Source organism: Thunnus thynnus, chromosome 7 (genome assembly GCF_963924715.1).
Source record: "Thunnus thynnus chromosome 7, fThuThy2.1, whole genome shotgun sequence".
Taxonomy (NCBI): domain Eukaryota; kingdom Metazoa; phylum Chordata; class Actinopteri; order Scombriformes; family Scombridae; genus Thunnus; species Thunnus thynnus.
Window position 1 is genome coordinate 30374124 of NC_089523.1, and position 20535 is coordinate 30394658.

The 20535-nt window shown below is 40.1% G+C and overlaps 1 protein-coding gene across 2 annotated transcripts in view; it reads left to right on the top strand.

Moving 5' to 3' along the window:
• The window catches only part of slc8a2b (solute carrier family 8 member 2b), a 172964-nt gene that overhangs the window by 78347 nt on the left and 74082 nt on the right, over positions 1-20535 (top strand). Inside the window, exon 1 of one of the 2 annotated variants that reach the window (XM_067595471.1) lies at positions 7909-9260. The exons of the other annotated variant lie outside the window; for it this stretch is intronic. The gene's annotated coding sequence lies outside the window, so the exon portion shown is untranslated. Of the gene's footprint in view, positions 1-7908; positions 9261-20535 lie in introns of those variants that run through there. 2 annotated transcript variants of the gene reach the window in all.

Here is a 20535-nt window from a genome sequence, read left to right on the forward strand (position 1 = left end):
AATTTTATTTTAATGCGACCTGTTCCGCTGTTACATCTCAGCAGGAGCTGCTGCTGCCATATTATACTGGAGCCTCATTACTATTCTGAAACTATATATACAGACAAGAAAATCACAGCCGTCCTGCTCACGTCCATTTTAGGAATAAGCCATCTGTGAGAAACAAAATGCAAACACATACACACTCACTAACACCCCATATTGCAATCGGTTTCACAATTTCCTAAATTCCACCCCAAAGACACCATGTTTATATTTGCATAAACCAGAAGACTCGACATATTTCTGTGGAGCTGAAGGGGGGAGATGTGATGGATTATAGGATGAGATTTCAGGGAGCTTTTTGTTGTTTCATAACCCAAACCGCTTGTTGTACAATACTGATCTGATGTAACTGTCCTAATATCTTATCTTGACACTTTATTTAGAATAATTTCATATTTTAATCGTTTCAAATGTTATTTTCTGGTTTTATGTTTCCTCTGTAAAGCATAAGAGGAAGTCACGTCGATAAACCTCTTGTAGATATGACTGTCAGTATAGATTAATGCAAGTAACGATTAAAAAAAATCTTTACTTTGCAAACTTTTAAAATATCTGAAGAAATTTGGAAAAAAAAAACTGGATAAGAACTTTGAATGAAGACGTTTCCCTGTTCATGCAGACAGATCAAAAGCTCTTCTCACTGCAGACATTTTGACTCGTCGAGGCAGGAAAAAGCTGGAGTGTAAATAAGGAAGAGATGCCTGCGAGCCCAACTCACATGCCATGCTCTCCTCACTGCAACATATATCCAACACACCCTTATAATTAAGCCCTCAGTGCTCTGCTCACACTTTGCTGCGTACCTGCTGCCACACCGCTCACATGCTTCCTTGCTTGCCGTTCATACAGCATTTCAAATCCACCTCACATCCACCCCATCATCCACCTGCAGGCTCTGAGTTTATCTTCCCCCAGGGGGGAAGTTAGTATCGCTCTGACCTCGTCGCTCCCCACAAGGGAACATTGATCTCACACAGCGGGGAGCGGGGAACGACCGGGTCTAGAGTCTAGACGCCAAACTCTACTGCTGTAAAGGTTATACGTTTATATAATAATTTACTCCATGTGAGTTGGCTGACTGAAATAACATTAACTCCGTTCATTTAACTGTCCCAGCAAGTCATGTCAGTCAACGCACAATACAAGAGTCTGGAACTGGCTCACCTCAATGCAATGCAGCCGTCATTAACGCTATTCATTTCTTTCAATTATTATTATTTTATTTTAGTATTATATATAATTATTGCATCTGTGCTTTTCCTGCTTTGACAAGTCAAAATGTCTGCCTTTAAAAGGATTTACTGTCAGCATGAAGACATAAAAAGCACCCATAAATACTAGCTGTCTTACACAAACCCCTCCATCAAATCCCAAAAAAATGTCTTTTTATATCAGCAAAACATGCACGAGTGCCTAATTTTAAAGCAGTTTGACGCTATATTTTGTATTCTATAAACAGTAATTTAATAAAGAGAGAAGGGAGAGTGGACATAGCAACTCAAAGTAGTTGGTTAAAGGTTACGGAAAGATTATGGTTTTGGTTAAATACTGAAAAAGTGAACATCTTCTGAGTCGTACTGGTGGTATTTTAGTGGTATTTAGTGTGAGATGATAACTGGCAGCAGATCTTAAAGACTCTCTGCCTTCCTCCCGCCTCCCAACGCTCCCTGTATTTCCCACATCTCATCTGTTCATGAAGTCCCAGTATAGACGGGTTCTTGTCTACAAAGAACATGTAACTACTCTGTCACTCAGCCCAGCGCCTGATAAATCCTTCCTCTCTCTCCCATTACAACACTGATCGCCTGTCCTCCTCCTCCTCCTCAGCACCTTTCCTCATCCGTCACTTCCTTTTATCTCCTCCATCTGATTATAAATCCAGTGGAATCTCACAGCTGATACTCTGTAACTAACCTGCCTTTTAAATCATGATACCCTGTCTGCCCCGTCTCTGTTCCTTTTATTTACATTGAACCTCTTTCATCTGAAAAAGAAGTGAATTCCTAAAACTCTGCCGTGATTGTCACAACCCGTCCTCCCGAGAAAAACGACAGTATAGGTCGTCAATTCAGTAGCCAAAAACGACCAATAGTTGCGTTTGAGTGACAGATGCCATCTAGTGTCAGTAGTAATGACCTGGAGAAGTGACGCAGTTCAGATGACGTCCAAATTAGGTGACAAATTTCCATATTTCGAGATGGTGGGTTGGTTAGATGGCTAGATAAATATCGCTTTAAAAACCGTAATTACGATTGTCGTGGTGTTTACTGTTGCAATAAGAACGAAGGTTGCATTTTAACCCAAACCATGATCTTTCCCAAACCCTAACCAAGTGGTTTTTGTGCCTAAACCTAACCAGACGTAAACATCATTATTTTTTAACAGTGATTTGTAACAGTTTTGGAAAGCACCGATGGAGGCGGCATATCAGAAAACGCTCCTAGTTCTCTAGAATATTGCAATGAAATATAACCAAGTTGTCAGTATGGCAATAAAATTTAAGCTGCCAATAAACTCCAGCATTTCTTCACTTCTCTAATAATTTCTTTTCCTTTCTTTCCTCCCTTTCCCTCCATCTGTCTGTCAGAAATGATGTCACATTAAGTTAAAATTTAAATATTTTTGCCATGTAAGGTATGAAAGTTGGGAGAGAATAAATAATAACCCTTGTGATACCTGAAATTGCGAAATTGTAAAGGTAAAATGCAGAGATAATGTACTTAGTTGTACATTGAGTTGCAATAATCTTTCCCTCCACATATTCCAAAGATACTTCAAAAGAAAAAGAGTTTAGTGACTCATAATGTCAGTGCAGAACAAGCAGGTCGCTCTTCGAGGTCCTTCTCCAAAATACATCTTATAGATAAAATGCATAACAAGTGTGACAACATTTTCATTATTTTGTCAATGTAGAATTAAAGGATTGGTTGCTGTTTAACTTCCTCGCCCTTGAGTGCCTTTGACACAACATAAAGCGACTTTACATTACTAAGGCTAACAATCAAACTAATACAATTTCCAAACAGAATGTTGTGCAAAACTCCAAACTGTATTAAATGACAAGGCATCAGAACATTTTTCAGCTGACAGTATCTGAACAGTTCAGGTTCTGGTTATTTTAGGCAACTGAAGCACTTAATTTAAGAAAAAATTCCATCATAGTGAGAAATGTAACCGAAAATCTGACTGTTCACATGAGGTGAGATATAAACCTCATCGTCTGGTGTCAAAGAAGAACACGCTACACGTCCGTCAACCTCCAATTTCAATCTCAAGCCTGAACTTTTCTATAAACGTCACACTTCCTGCACTGGCACTAAACTTCTTGCAAAATTGTCCAATTTGAGCACAGTGCATTAAATCATCAGCATGCAACACATCAAACTCTATAAATTATTACATTCACAACTAAATCAGAAGGGGAATAAATGTGATCAGTTCTGGGATGAGACCAACCCAACACCTCCTCCTCCGGGAGGCAGGAGGAGGCTTCGCTCCAACTGAGAGAGGAGCAGTGAGTCTTCACAGCTCCCCGCAGGCTGCACTGAAACAGCACACATTGACTTCTCACTTCGACAAGCTGCGTCACAACGATACATCACATTATGCTGCTCAACTGAGCTTTCGGTCTTTCCAGTCAACCGTAAATGTCACTCTAAATTCTCAATTTTGAATGCGAACCTCCAAGTCATTCGCACACACCTGTAAAGATTTTTTTTTTTTATTAATAATCTGCCATATCAGCCGGCGGCCTCTGAGCTGTGTCAAGGTGGGTCAGACCGTTTTACCGGCCAGCGCATCAGTCAGACAAAAAAAAAAGATATTTTCTCAGGAGCAGACACTAAGCTTCAGCCTCCGTGTTAAAAGTGTCAATCAAATCCTTGATGTGAGACATGTCAGCCTGTGAGTCATGACCACAAGCATAGACCGAAGCCTTGACTTTAAAGGAACACACCTCCTGCTTGTAAGTGTTAAGCAGATTTATGCTGTGAGGAATTTAACTTTCACAGTAGTACTACAGTAGATATACAGTATGAGTTGCATTCATTACAATCTCAAATGTTTGTGAGAGAACGTGGAGGTTTGCATTGGAAACGGCGTTGCTATCTAAATGAAAATGAGAAGATCACTGAGCCTGTTTTCCATCAGCTCCGTGTTGTCTCCACCGTCTTCAAATCTTCTGTGAACATGAAGAGAATATAAAGCAGCCCCCAAAACTGACCAATCACAGCCATTGTTGTCTTCACATGACGCCGAGGAGGTGCAGGTCCTTCACAATACCCCTATAAATCTGCCATAACATATAGTATAAAGGAAAAATGCCTTTCATATGATAATTCAGCGTGAAGTCAATGCAGAAAGAATATAAAATAAGTCCATAAGTCCCCGGGGGGGAGAGGGGGGGGGGGGCGGGGGGTGAGTGGGAGAGTTGAAAGGGCCGTGTGGAGGAAGAGACATGAAGCAAAGATACTGAGTGAGGTGAAATATACAGGTGCACGTAGGTTAGTTATTGTTGTTTGACCCACTTATCAACACGGTCAGCAGATCAAACAGCAGCAAACAACTCGTGGAGGCATTGAAGGTAATTGAAGAAGCGATTTTTGACCCTACAAGTCATTTCAGCTCCGGAGATAAAGGATTGCATACATTTACAATAACATAGTAAAACATATAAATAAGTAAAAATAGAAAAACTAAACTATGCATGTTCTCCTCATAAAGCTCCAGCTCAGTTCTGTCTGGGACCTTCTCAGCTGTGAATATTGAACTCACTAAATTATTCACATAGCTTTGAGTTCCCAGAAGAACCTCAGTCTCAGAGGCACATGCAGTACTGTACCCTCACACACACACACACACTTTATCAGATGGTACATTATGAAAATAGTATCTGATGCAAACCAGGATAAAACTTGCAGCCTTCATATTGAATGTGTGTGTTTAAGATGCTTTTGTGCTCCTGTCATCTTTATCTCGGCTAAACTAACATCATATTTGTTTGTACTGCAGTCAGTAAATAAATGTACTTGTATCAGGGATATATTTAACTCCACAGATCAGATTTGAATGGATCTGTGGGGAATAATCATCACTGCAATCTGGCGACATAAAAGCATTTGTTGCTGGTTATGTTATTTTTGTTTTGCGTGTTTCCAAGTGAGTAATTTCTTTAAAAATACATAAACTGTTTGTTAATAGATTATGGGACAGACATTGCAATTTAATAAAACTATTTCTCATGTGCAGTTAGTAACTTTAAATTAGCAGCGTCTGTGCGATATATCAGTTTAATTTTACATTTTAAAGTCTCTCCAAAGGTACAAAAGTACAAAATTAGCTCTTCTGCTAATTTCAAACGTGTGTGGAGAACAACAAAGCTGTTATGGATTGGAAATAGCTTGAACTACTATTGAAGTCAGAAGCACCGATTCTGTGGATGCTTGTGAGTTTGGGCACCTGTCGGTAATGTGAGCATCCATTGGGGAAGTCATCCTGTTAGGTCACCATATCAGACAACCAGTAACGTTGTACAATGAAGTAGGTTGTAGTAATTTAGCATCAACTTGTGCAACGTGGTCCGGAGGTGCACGTTAACATTCACAATAACTTTCAAACCAAGGCCGTTGTAAAGTGAGTTAACCAGCAACACATCCTGTCCATCAACCAGAACTCTTGACAAATAGAAACGTTTTTAATAAAACGCCAGAAACCAGAAATGCCGTTCAGTCGACACCTGTGGTGAGGTCACCATATCAGACAACCAGTAACATTGTACAATGAAGTAGGTTGTAGTAATTTTGCGTCACCTTGTGAAACGTGGCCCCAGGGTTCACGTTAGCATTCACAATAACTGAACTGAAAAATAGAATAAAATGTGAAATAGATACAAGTAGAATCTGCAGAAACTTCAGCTGTCTATTCAAGTGACACCAGAAAGATGATAACTGTATCAAAGTGTCTGGATAAAATAAGATGTATGGTTGAATCACCTGAAGCATTTGACACTAGTTTAAATGTACTAATCCTAACGTGTGTAGCATGTGCAACACGCAGATGGCCGACTTTTCACCTTCCATTGAGAGAGAAACGATCCCGTCCAGCAGGGTGTGTGAGGTGAGTTTCCACCCCGCGTTCGGAGCAGGTGGAGTGTTTTTTGGCAGCCAGCAGCTCCGAGCTGTTTGTCACATCGCTGCGGTTTGAGTCCTGAGCAAGTGGAGTGGGCGGATTTCTGCAGAGCACAGCAGCTACTTGTAGGTTAAAACGTTGTTGTCTCTGTGTGTGTCTGAGCCGCTAAGAGAGCCTAACCCCCCCCCCCCCCCCCCCCCGAAAACAACAAACATAAGCGCATGCCTACGCACATCACCCACTCACACACACACACACACACACACACAGACACATAGTGCACGCTCACAAACACACACACATGCATAAATACACACAGAGCATGTAAACAAAAGCTACAGAGAAGCTGAGGAGGTGACAGGTTAGTGTGGGAGAGGAAGTAGTGGGTGTAAATTATTCAGGTGGTGTGTGTGTGTGTGTGTGTGTGTGTGTGTGTGTGTGTGTGTGTGTGTGGAGAGAGGAAAAGACAGATGGGGACAGGAGGGGGTTGGGGGGGGGGAGTTGGAGGGTTGGGGAGGGGTAGATACACTTTTCTGTCTTTCCTTCAGAAAGATGGGTGAAATAACAGTATAGTGCAATGTGAAGGGAATTCACAGTTTTACTCTTCTCCGTAAATCTATCAATCTATCTGTCCATCTGTCTATCGATCTGTAATTCATCTATCCATCACCCATCCATCCATCTGCCCTCGTTCATCTTCCTATCATCCATCCTTCCTCATTAATTAAGTTTTTTTTCTTTCACTGTCATATATTTTAACGTCTCATCAGATTTCTCCACACTCATTGACATTCTTATGATTTAAGTGTCCAGATACAACATAAATCCAAGCTAGACATCAGATTCAGTATCTCTTATTTACTCCTCGTCTTCCTCTCTTCGTTACCTGCTCTTCCTCCCTCATTTCTCCCTCTCTGAAGCATGACTCGTGCTGTTTCTTTCTGTCTGCGACAGAGATAAGGTCTGCTGGGTTTAGGGACCAGAGGAGGTGAAATAAGCGCATATCCGCCCATCCCTGTCATCACGTCCCTTCCTCCTCCTCCTCTTCCTCCTCCTCCTCCTCCTGCTGTCTCTGCTTACTGCTTCAGTGATCTGTCTCACCTGTTATATTACTTTTTAATGGTAAGAAACAAGAGAGAAATGCAGAGAAAAAAGGAGGAATTTTCTATCAGATATCTGTCATTCTCTTTCATCTCATATTGTGAAAAAACATCAGATTAATGTCGACTCATAAATGAACAAACGCATAAATTGAGGCCGTGTTAATAAACTCTCCCATCGATCCATTTCCACATCTGAAACAAAGTAAGATTGAAAATGAGGAAGGACGTCGATAAACCTCTTGTAGGTACGCCGGTAATGATAAAAAATTGTTTTCTTCTTCACTTTGCAAAATTCAGAAGTTTTAAAATGTCTGAAGAAATACGGAGAAAAAAAAACGCTGGACATGAATTTTAATTGAAGATGTTTCCCTGCTCATCCAGAGAGATCAATAGAGCCTTTTCACAGCAGGCATTTCGACTTTTGAAAGCCACATACTGTTTTTAAAGACAAATAAGCAGTGTGTGTTGCCTTTCACACTCTGGAAACAGGCCCCGCTACCTCGGACCCAAGCTAACGCTAGCTTACTGGGAACTACACTTCGGCTAACGTTAGCTACTTTAGCTAAATTGTGCTAACAGGGCAGGAATTGCAATCAAGTAACATTAAACTTAACGAAATACTGCGACAATAGTCTGACTCATTGCGAGCGCCGGAGCCGGGGAGAGCAGCGTGTGAGCTAACTGTCGATCGCAGCTGTCAATCGACGCCCACACGGCAGACATCAAAGCTACTACAAGACTTCAAATCTTATTAATGGAGCAATTATTTCCAAAAATCACCACCAGTACACTTCTTAGAGGGTCTGAATTTAGCGATTGAGTCCAGAATGATGTTAATAGTAACATTGACAATGGCTCCATTCAGTTAATTGTCCCAGTAAGTCATTTCAGTGAGTGAGCATGTACAATACCAAAGCCTGGAACTGGCTCATCTAAAAGGAGCGCAGCCATCGTTAATGTTATTAAATCCACTGGTGCTTTCCCTGCTTTGACAAGTCAAAATGTCTGCTGTGAAAGGAGTCTATTGTCAAAAACTGTTGTCACTTAAGTTCCTGTTGAGCAACTGATTCATTAATGGACTAAAAGCAGAGAAATAACAGAACTGAAGAGTTTAGATCAACTGCAAAACGCCTTCAATGGAAGTCAGAGCACGCTTGATGAAAAGGAACAGGAAGTGAAGAGTGGAGACCCACAAAAAACACAACAAAATCTTCTTCAGAAACACTATATGCATGCATTTATGTGGATACGATGAAATTAGATCAGTGTCAAGAGCGGAGAGAGAGAGGTCTGATTAAATTAGATTGACAGGAATATAGATGGGAAAGGACAAGAGGCCGAATTCTCTGCTGGAATGATAAATATACAGAGCCGGAAGGAGAAAGAGGAAAAAAAAAAAGAGGTCAGAACAACAACAACCAACAATGTAATTAGAGAAGAGAGAGAGAGAGGGAGGTCAAGTGAAAACACACAACTAGAGCGTGATTAGAGGAGAGAGAAAGAGAAAGAGAGAGAAAAGGGTGATTGAACAGCCCAAAAAAAAAAAAGAAAAAAAGCACCACAAAGAGAGAAAACAGAAAGAAAACGGTCCCATGAATACATAAACACACAATTAGGAGAGAGAAAATGAAAGAGGCTGATTGAAGTCGAGCACAATTAGGAGGAAATGAGAGAGAGAGAGAGAGAGAGAGAGAGAGAAGAGATGCTGGAAGTGTTTGGATGCAGTAATCTGAAAAGAAAGAAATTAGTCCTCAGTTTCCAGTTTATTTATTGTGTAGAATACAAGAGGCCTTGATGCGGTTTACACAATCATCTCACGCTGAGTGACTCCATTGTAGCGTGATGTTAGCCTCCAGAACCTCGCTCCTCGCAGTTATGACTAACTAGTGATTTAATTCCTGGATGAGGAATGGAAGGAAAGACGGGAAGGAGGACTCCCACGGCGGAGGACAGTTATGGAAGGAGTTATATGGAAGGAGCAGATATGTGAGTAGATTAGCACAGATACATCATGATGCAGGATGCTGTTACTGTACAGCGCAACGCTTTCCAGCATCTATTTGTCTCAGTGCTTCATTTTAAATGACAGATGGGTGACCATCTGAAAAAACCAACAGTAAGTGTTTCAGTAAATTGTTGTTCCACCAGATTATTTGATGTTTCGATGTTAGGGGTTTGTCTGAATACAAATACATTATTCGGCAAAGCACAATTTATACGAATATTTGTTTCATACAAATATTTTAAAAATTATTTCGCTATTACGTCTATCAGCAGGTCTCAACAAGGGGAGTCACATCCACCTGCTCCATGACGCACATTTCCTAATTTGGACATCACTCCTGGAGTTGGGGGGATAAAGTTGAGCTACTGACACAAGTGAAGTGCTCCCAACGGACTCTCCATAAGGTTAGGTTGTAAAAATAGGCAATAAATGAAAAGGGCAAAGCAATTATCACCTCTGAAGTTCTTCTCTATGCAGACGTTACATGGTGTGCTGTCTCTGTGTTATGGGTGTATAAATAGGTATCTGCAATGAGGCGATGAGTAAAGTTTTAGCTCAGTAGTCAGTGCAGTCATCTATGATCTGGGAGACTTCAGTTTGAGACTCAGTGTGGAGACCTCCTTCGTAAGGTAGTTTATTCATTAACACTTATTCTAACACTTTAATTTTCTAAAATTAAAAGCGTAATAAAAACAAAAACAGGATTTTTAAGCCTCTTTCCACTTTTATCCAAATACAAATACAAATAATTTTGCTGTCTTGTCCCTAACGATGGTGGAGAGTGGAATCTAATGCCAGCTTCAGACTACATGATATCAGCCCAATAACAGCCTGACCCGACAGGCGCAGGCCGTTAGGACGGAAAATGGGCTTTGGGCGCAACAATTGATCGTTTTATCCCATGTAATGTATCATAGTGCATCTGGGACGCCACAAAAAGACGAGCGTGTCACAATCTTTACCTTCTCTCTCTGAGTACAACTTCCACAATGTCGTCTGTGATGTTGACCAACAGGTTCACAGAGCGCTCCTCCATTTACAACTGTAAACATGTCGAAGCGAGAGAGGAATGATGTCGTTGGGGCTGTTCATGCTGCAAGGTTGAACTTATACACAGACCATACGAACTGCTTCAGACGCTACTGTTTGTTTGCATTCTTGTTCTCGGAAGCCTGTTCCTGGCATCTCCTTCCAATGACATCATGCAAGTCGTGAAAGACTGCAAGCTATGATTGGTAGGGTGCCAAAGTAAAGTCTTATGTCTCTCAGCCAAGTCGCAGCAAGAATTTATGACTATAATCATCTAATTTGACAAGGTGACACCTTACCAGACAGAAATATCGAGCGTCTGAACCTGAACCCACAACACGTCGCTCGAAAACCTCCCAAAGGTGTTGAGGTTGAGATCTGAGACTGTGAAAAGCCACAGCATGTGTTTGATATTCATCAGATCTTTCAGTGAGCCCTGATTACCTGTATGGAAGCATCTGCATTTATGCATTTGTGCATCTCTCACATCAACTGTTTCACCCAAATGCAAACAAGTTTGATCGTTTGTAGGGAATCACAGATTTGGAAACGTGTCTCGCTGGTCGACAGGGAAAACTTGTTCTGTTCAGTTCATTTGAGCTCTAAGAATTTATGTAGATGAGACAACAGCGGGGTTTGTAGTCTCACAGAAAGACGCCGATGGGGAAATAACAAAACAGTGGTTAAGTTATTTGAAGTCAAGTAATTTGTTAAATACATTTGAGGACATCAAAGGTTTTCCAATCAGTGCAATGCAGGAAATAATGACTCTGTTTACAAGGAAATGATCTTAACTGAAGTGATGAATAATATAGTTTTTAAATGTTTGTTTAAACTTATTGTTACTAACAGGAACAAACTCTGCATATACAGGCTGGTGCACTTCTTACTTATTAGGATTACCAAATGATTCTTTGGTAATTACTGTATGTAGGAGATTCATGAGACTTTGCATGTTGCAGCGACACCAGAGTTCACTTCACTGTGAACCAAGATCAATCTTGTCAGGTGGTCGTAGTGCAGTCAGTTCACCAGAGTTAAATAAAGTACCATAATATGATTTTGAAAAGAAGATTGAAGCTTTAACAGTATTAATAAACAACATCTCTATGTTATCTGTTGTGCTTTAGCTGCACGTTCTGCTGCAATGTAGAGAAATCTAATGTTAAGTGATAAAATGAATGAGAGCAGTGTGTGGTCGTAGTTTTGTTCCTTTCAGATGTCACACATCATAGTTAGCTAGTAGCACAATGTGCTGCTGTCTGGTCCGGTAGGTGCAGAGTGTTGATATGAGGCGTAAACAAGACTAACAAAAGCTGAAGTCTGTGTCACATCTGATCTACTTCTTACAGCCATTTTCTACTGTAATGCAGTTCAGCTGCCCAGAGGCAGCAGCAGAGGTTAAAGAGGTGAGCTTGTGACAGGAAGGTCACTGGAAACTGAATGGCTGTTCTCTTCCAAAACTAATAATAATGTCAAACTGCCTTTGACAGGAGCACCATGCTCATCCCTGGATAATAATAGCAGAGAAACCCTCTAAAGGCTACTATTCCTAAAATGTGGTTTTGGGGTATTTTTGTACTTTTCCTTCAGTAGCCTTTATGCATAGAACGAAATAAAGCCTCCGATGCTTCATGTGGCTACTCGCAGTCTGAAAGCATGTTGAAATCCTTCTTCTGTCGAGGCACACCACTTCCATCACTCATCACTGTGGTTCAGCAGTAAACATGGACAATAGAGGAAGCAGCATTATGGGGAGAATTAGTTTTTTTGCACCTGTCATTATGGAGAATGGACATTACTTTCAATTTGTCGGTTTGAGAGATTTTCAAAAGCTTTCCACCACTTTCAGAAGTTCTGACCAAAACTTCGGAGAGAGTATAGTTGGTATAATTGATCTGACAGCATGCTGGATAAACTTCAGGGGAATCCACTGCATCAGTAATGGAGGAGAATGTGCGCGTCATATTATATTTGATAGTAATCTTAAGCGAATTGCATTAATGTTCTTGATCTGTCTTGACATTTTAAGCAGCTAAAAATCCACCATGATGAAATGAAATCATGAAAGTACTTTGGCTAAAAACAAGACAGTGCATACACACAAACATGCATTGTTCTTAAAAAAACATGTAGCACACACAGATGTCTTGGTTCTTTATGCACAGCGATGATAATTATCAGCTGATGTACTTGATAATGAGGAGCGGAGGAAGAGAAGAGAGTTGTCTAATTTGGTATGGGTTGGGCTGAAATGTGTAGTTGTGATAAAGTTGTAGACTAAAGGATCAGTGTCAAAAAATGAGGCCCTTAAAGGATTTTAATTGGGTCTCAGCAACATGAGTTTATTTTCAGCCACACTAGCTGTGCAGCTCTGGGGATGGAAATGTCAGGTCAGTCCTCTTTGGTCCAGACGGAAATATCTCTAAGGACTAAATGGACTGACATCATATTTTGTACAGACAGTCATGATCCCTCAGAGGACGAATCCTGTGATCCTCTGAAATTCTTTTGGTTCAAAATAAAATATCTCAACAACAATAAGATGGATTATATTTACATGAACAGATGATACTTTGATTTTTATTCCACAGAAAAGTCAAGATAATGAGAGAAAGAATATTTTGTTGACACATTTTTCTGTCCTTGCTGTTACCTGCTCAGCTTATACATAATAAGTGATGTAGCTCGGTCTATATCTATCTATCTATATTCAATCTGATGCTACGTTATGAACCATCCAGACCTCTCAGGTGGTCTGGAACAGGTCTGTTTTCTGCCCCCAGAGTAAAAAACTAAACATGGAGAAGCAGCGTTCAGTTTTTATGCTCCACATATTTGGAACAAACTCCCAGAAAACTGCACATCTGCTGCAACTCTTAATTCATTTAAATCACAGCTGAAGACTTTTCTGTTTGTTTCCTTTTATTAAACCAGATTTGAGGGTTAATATCTTTCACTGCACTGCAACTTTTATTCTCCTGTTTTATCTTGTGTTTTTCTATTTTAGCCTCCTTTTATTTCCAAATTTAACTCTTTTTAATTGTATTTAAATGTCTCTTTACATTGCTTTTATATTCTGTCTTGATGCATTTTATCCTCTATGTAAAGCACTTTGAAATGTTTTATATAAATTAAAATCAGGGTCCAGTCCGTCTGGACTCCTTGACTTTGGTAACTCTTAAAGTGAGCAGAGAGCAGCCAGCTCTGTGAATGAGAACTCAGCTGCTGTGTCAGTCTCTCCTTTTCTTCACTACTGCTCACTTGTCAGCGTTGTCTGTCCGACAAACTGTTGTCTTTTGCTCCACTGGTGACTTGGTCTGCAAGTGTATATAAATTGAAGTTATCTCTGGCTGCTGAGGCTGTGCGCCCTCCACTCTCTTTGAACTCCTTCTCATCACTTAATGTCAGCCAAAGTCAGAGCTGTTGATGTTTCCCTACGGGTCAGTGCAGGGTTACTGCGTCTGTGCTGCATGAACAAATTCATAAAGAGACTCCAGCCAACGGACATGTCAGGAGAAAAGGAAAAAGGAAAGCATCACAGTCGCGGTCTCGTCTCCTCTGTGTGTTTGATAAGCATGACTTTAACTGTGTGAGCCTAATCTTCTCTGCACAACCTCTCACCCTGCGGCCTGAGGTTTTTCAAATAAATTGAATCGAGAGCTCTCGGTGCTTTCAAATTGCCTCTTCGTGGCCTTCACAGTCACATTATGACCATATATGTGCGCACGCATAAAGTCAAATATTTGCCTGCCTATCTGTCTAAACCTCCTCCAGTTATCGTAATTCTCCTTCATCCAGTTTACATGTTGCGATCATCTTTGGTGCAAGTATTAGCCTTTAAAGCCTCTGGAAATTTGGCTTGAACGAGTAAAAATGCAAAGTGTCTCATAAAGCATCCACAAAAATCTGAGTGACAATAAATGTTCATAACTATTAGAAAACCTAGTTTAAAAAAACAGCTTATTTTGCTGTTTAGACCATTTCTCAAGACTGTGTAGACGTGGCAGATCACGTTTTGATTGACACCTGCACCAGCTACTGGGTGCTGGCTAACTACAGTAGCTAACAACTGGGTTTCCATGGTGAGGAGCCGCGCTTCTGACTCACTGAGCCTCCAACACGGTGAATATACTACATTTATTATATGTACCATTATCCCTAAAGGAGGCAGAGGAGTAGATAAACATAAGACAAACCAAGCAAGAAAGCCAATTTTTTTTTCCAGGATGACAAAGTCATGACCCGCCCTACTCTGTCTCTGATTGGCTAGTACTCGTTGGCGTCATTGGTTGGGCTGGTTGGGTTTAGGCATGAGGGATGAGACTGGTTAGGATTAGTTGGTTAGGGTGGGTCATGTCTTCACCATCCCGGGAGAAAAAAAATATTGTGAGAGGGAAACCATCGCTAACTGCTAAGCTAACGTAACTAGCGAGAATGTCGCTAAAAGAAAGAGAAAGCTAAGAGTGCTTGAGCAGAACCAGAGTACATTTAATTGTACAGAGGATAATTAGCCGCAGTAGTGATGAATATAGCAAAATGAACTGGGCTGAGATGCAGAAACGCTACCAATGATACAGAAACTTTTAATAAAAAATTTTAAAAAAGAAAGAGAAACTGCAACCCTCTAAATTTTGTCAACTGAGTGTCAAAGCAGACATATTAGCATACTATTATACTATTATTATCATTATTTCAGTAGATATTTACAAGTACAATGACCTACAGTTGGAGAATGATGCATGTAATGGAATTTGGTTATTGCTTTAATTATAGATTCCTAGCTTTGTTACCAGCACTGATCACATTTTTGCTAACATTGCGTTAGCTAGCAAGGCTAGCTACTGAAAATTAGCTGCCTCCAACTGTCACGTCACCCTCTCCTTGCATGCCGTGATAATCAATATAAAATATTGGAGAGACGACAAGCTGTGCTTCAAAGTACATATTGATGAAATGACTAAGTCTTGTTCAGTCAACCTTTTTATTCTTTATAGACTATGGTGATGTAATTTATATGCTTCTCTCCCGCTTCTGCTCTTAAACCTCTGGATGCAGTCTGTCATCCTGCCCTCAGGTTCATAACTGAGGAGGGTTTTAGATCATCATTGCATTCTGTGTCAGAAAGTTGGATGGCAAGTCGTCGGCAGTGAGAAAAGAACAGCACTGCATCCTATTTATATATATATAAAGTTCTCCTTGGCAAACTTCCTGCGTACCTGACATGTCTTATTAACTATAGATCAATGTCACACTGCACTAGGTCCCAAGACTATTTAATCCTTGAAAATCAATGTGTTAGCACTGAAACTGGGAAATTGGCTTTTAAATATAACGCTCCACACAAGTGGAACAATCTGCAGAAGGTATTAAAATTAGTCGAGCTGCTCCGTTTTAATCATTATAAATCCCTTTTAGCTGACATAGGGCAGTGAGAATGCATGTCTTTTAATTGAGCTTTGATTTTTATGTGCATATATTGCTTTTTATTGCCTTTATATGTTCTCATATTATGTGCTTAATTGCTTTTATATATTGGTTTTAGTGTTTCTTATGCTTTATATTGCTTATCTGTTCATATTTGCTTTTATATATTTTTTATTGTGTCTTATATTTTAATATTTGAATTGTAATCAGAGTTTCCTGCTCTCAATGGCCGACCCTCACTCCACTCGCACCGATCACCTTCTAACAATGAGACTCACCCACTGTAAAATTAGCACAGTTAGCAAGACCGCCACTGCCTTCTGCGGCCTCCATTTGTCACTTGACCCTCGTCTTGAACATCGTAGCGGTCCTTCGATATTCTCTTGTCTGCAGAGATGACGGTTGACCACTAGAGAATCATTATGAATCATTTCTGTTGGTTTTTGATTGCTTCAGTTTAATCGCTGTATTTTGAAACCATCATGTTTACATTGACTTTATTTTGAAGAATTTAATATGTTGCAGTTCTTCTCCTCATTGCAGGCTGTTTGTTAGATTGCTCTACATGGACGCTTTATGTAGTTCGATAGTAAAGCGATGACTTTTTAGAGTCCGGATGTGTTTTGCATTGTCATCACAGTTCATGAAGGTTGAGCTGTAGCTGATATTGACACTAGTGTTATTATTTAATATTGGCAGGATTGTCTTCGTGCTCTTTATTCACCTGGTAAAATGCCAAAGATGTGACAGGAAGGAGCCCCCCCGAAGAACCGCATGAATGTCAAAGCGGTGATGAAAACTGACCGGAGGCCGCACCTCACCAACAAACTGCAGAGGCTGCAGATATTTCTAATTAGTAACCGACTGACCTTTTAAGTAGCGCGCTGTAGAAGAGCTGGTGATAGCGTCAATGAGAAAGTAATACTTTCTTACCCAGCGGATTTCATTTAATCGATTTTTTTTCATTTTATGTATTGCTTTAAGCTACTAAGACTGTGGCAGTAAAAAAAAGGTAAGAGGCAAGAAGCAGGAATTTAAATGAAAAGATTAAACGAGAGATAAAGTCAATACGGTGAATAATTATGAGGCTCTAGTTTCCTTGTTGCTCCCAGAAGTAGACGGTGGCGACCAAGAGTTCGTGTTGCATGCATATATATTTCATTTCTATGAACAAGTGTCTTTCTGTAGCTTTTGTATGTAAGAAGATGTTTGTAGAAGAGAGTTCGGCAACAATTTCACCAACAAGCGTCGCCTTAATTAACCAGAATGTCTTTTAATCACAAGTTAGTGGAAACTAGTTTATATTTGCTTTAAACAAGTTTATTGATATTTTGGTGACTGATATCTTTATATTGTACGTGTGCAGACAGTGTGCAGTGTCCTGCTGGCTGTGTGGGAGTGTGACATCACTTTAATGTAGAGTATATTTAGCTATGATGTCAGTTAGACTGCAATGTACGCATGCAACAGGCCGCACAACAATGAAGAAAACCTTCCGGGTGTACAGGCTGGGTCAGAGAGTTATCTCTCCTCAGTGTATCCATGATCCTGCCACGTTCTCTGGTGGTGGTCAAGTCAAGTCAAATTTATCTATAAAGCACGTTTAAAAAGGGGGATCAAAGGCAGTTTTATAAAGGTGGGTCAGCAGTGGAAAAACCTCGACCTCGTTGGTGCCGAACCATTCACAGCTTTAAAAACAAATGAAAGAATCTTAAATTCAGTTCTATATTTGACTGGTAACCAGTGGAGGGAGACCAGTACGGGGGGTGATATTTTCTCTCTTCTCGGTGCCAGTGAGGAGTCTCGCCGCTGCACGTCGAATCTCCTGCAGGCGAGACGGAGAAGACTGACTGACTCCCACATGGAGGGAGCTGCAGCAGTCGAGACGTGAGGTGATAAAAGCGTGTGAAACTCGTCTCCAGATCATAAAAGGAAAGAAGTTTTATTTTTGGTATTTTATTTATATTTATTTATCAGGACAGTGTACAGTTTTTAACATAAATGATGCACTGCACCAGATTTAGCTTCGAGATCATTTTCATCTGCAGTCCCTTTAGAATCAAAACAAATACAAAGCTACACACAACAGCACATCACATACACCCACAATGTCAACCAGAAATCAACAATGCAAGCAAAAGCGAGATTATTTGAGAAGACCATGAGATCAAATCTAGACTCAGTGGCCACAGAGCTGAGCAGCAGATTCTTCAACCTGGTTCTGAGCTGCAGCTCTTCATATCATCAGACAGCGGGACGCTCCACTGAGTCGTGGCTTTCACAGAGAAAGCTGACTGTCCAAATGATGCTAAAGGGGTACCCAGTGCATTAAAAAGTGACACCACGGGGTCCTGTGACAAGTCGGGAGTGCCAAATGCAGTGTGCATGGTATTTATCTTATCTGGAAAAAAGCTACTGCTAATGAAAAAAAAATATTTGTTTGCTCAATTTTAATGCAGAGTCAAAGATGACAAGCAGATTTCTGGCAATTTGAGGACAGAGACACCAGAGAAAAAGTTATATCAGAAGGGACATTTTCAGGAACTCCTGTTTTACTGTCATTTAGCTGAAGAACATTTCGGGCCATCCAACATTTGACATCATCAAGACAAGTTAAGGCAGATTGAAGGAGAGAAAACAAATACAATAACTGCTACAGTATAATAAACAATCTGAAAGCCTTCAAGATATTGAAGCATTTCTCATTCAAGGGTAAATATTTTGATAATGAAATCATCTGTATGTGATGTTGTCTCTTGACTTTGCTCAACAGATTCAGTTCATTGCATAAAAAAACAATTTACTGTCAAAATAATCAGTCTGGTAAAAGAGAGAGAGAGAGAGAGAGAAGCATGTTTGAGATGTTGTTGCTCAGTTTAAATCCCAGAAACACTTTGCTTGGAGAGAGAGGACGTCTGTGTGTTGCTGCATCATAATGTGATTTATTTTTGGCAGATTGTTTACAATGAAGAAATTAATTTCTCCTGAAAATTGCTTTTCACTGATATGCCTCATCCGCCATGTCATAGTGCTCACTATCCCTAACTCCAAATTATTGAAATATAATGTAATTTTATTGTTGCCAAGGTGACCAATATTCAGACTGATCAGGTGATGAGTTTTGATAGATTTGTCCTTGAGTAACATATTGTCTGTCTTGTTAAATACACTAATCGAGTAAATTAACCATCCTTTGATGGTGGATGTTAAATACTGAGAGATCTGCATAAAGAGGCAGAGAGAGAATAAAGTTAGAGAGGTCATGTGGTTCATAAGTTCACCAGGAACCAGAGGAAAGACAGAAGAGAGGAAAAGGGAAGGAAGAGACGAGTCCTGCAGGGTAAAAAAGGACAACGATTAGAGAGAGAGAGAGAGAGAGACAGTAGGAGATTATTTGGGGGTGAACTTTAGAGTCTTCACTCTTGATGAATGCCGCCGTAATGAACGTCTGAGAGAGTTGGCGTCAACATTTAGCCAAGACCTTTATGTCAGCGATGGCCCGAGCGAAAGAGGAGATGAGTGGAAGAGAGAGAGAGAGAGAGAGAGAGAGAGAAAAAGATGTTTATTAGAGTGTCACAGACAAGGTCACCGCTCTTCAATTACACATTTACACATGGCGGAGGCTTACGGAGGACTTAACTTTATCCCCCGTGATGTGTCAGAGAAGCTGTTTTAAAAGCATCAAAGAGCATCACACACACACACATTCACACCTTTTTTTGATTTGTTAGATTGTAAAGAAAGTCTGTTGAGTCTAAACTTTTGTAAAATAAAGTCCTACTTAATATTTTAGGAACATTTAATCATTTTTAACTTGAACCTAATTTTAATTAACCCTCAAGCAGATCTTTAAAGAAATGAGGACAAGACAAACATTCCCAGTTTCTATTAATGCTCTAAACCTACAACTGGTCCTCTTAAAGACACAGTTTAGTGTAGTCGGACATGTTGATTAAAGGTTAAGGAAGACTAATGGTAAACAACCTCACAGTTAAGCAGAAATACACAAACTAGTCGAAGTCCAGTTTCTGTTTTACTGCTCATTATATGACGATTTAAGGGCTACAATTAATTTCTGATGAGTTATTCTGGATGAATGATTATAAGAAGGTTGAGCTGGAGGGGAACCTGCAGTGTGGCTGATGTTATTGGTAGAACAGGTACAGAAGACAGTTGTTTGCAATGTAATGTAAGAAGTTTTGTAGTTTTGTAGGTTTTGCAGCTGTATTTTGGTGTCTTGTTAGTCCATGTGGGCCGGGTGCTTATATGATGCATGACATAATAATCAACTAGACAGCTGGATTGGATAACATTGGATTTCTCCCTGTGTGATTTTTTTTAACTTTGGTGCAAAGTGACACTTGTAGAGAAAAGACTTTGCTCTTTGTTTTAGAGAATCTGACATTTTTAATCTCATGTTTATCATAAAATCTTGGTTTGGTGCACAACATACAACCAAGTGGGCTCAGAATATTTAACCATTTATATATTTCAAGGTGAAATATTCCTTTAAGTTTTCATCTGTTTTATTGCTTTAACCTTTGCTGCTTCTATCAGAGTTTCAGGAAATAGATTGAACATCTGTGCACTTGTTGAATGAAGGAGATGTCATGTAATAGTGTGTGCACTGCATGTCTTTGTGTTTGTTGCCCTGTCATGTGCTGTCCCCTGGATCCACTGAGTCTTATCAGTTTAACCTTGCAGAGCAGCAGGTCATCTCTCTGTCCATCTCTGACCAGCCGTCCCTCTCAGCAGATAAAGAGCTATTGACAGAGTGAAGAGGAGGCTTCATCGACTTGT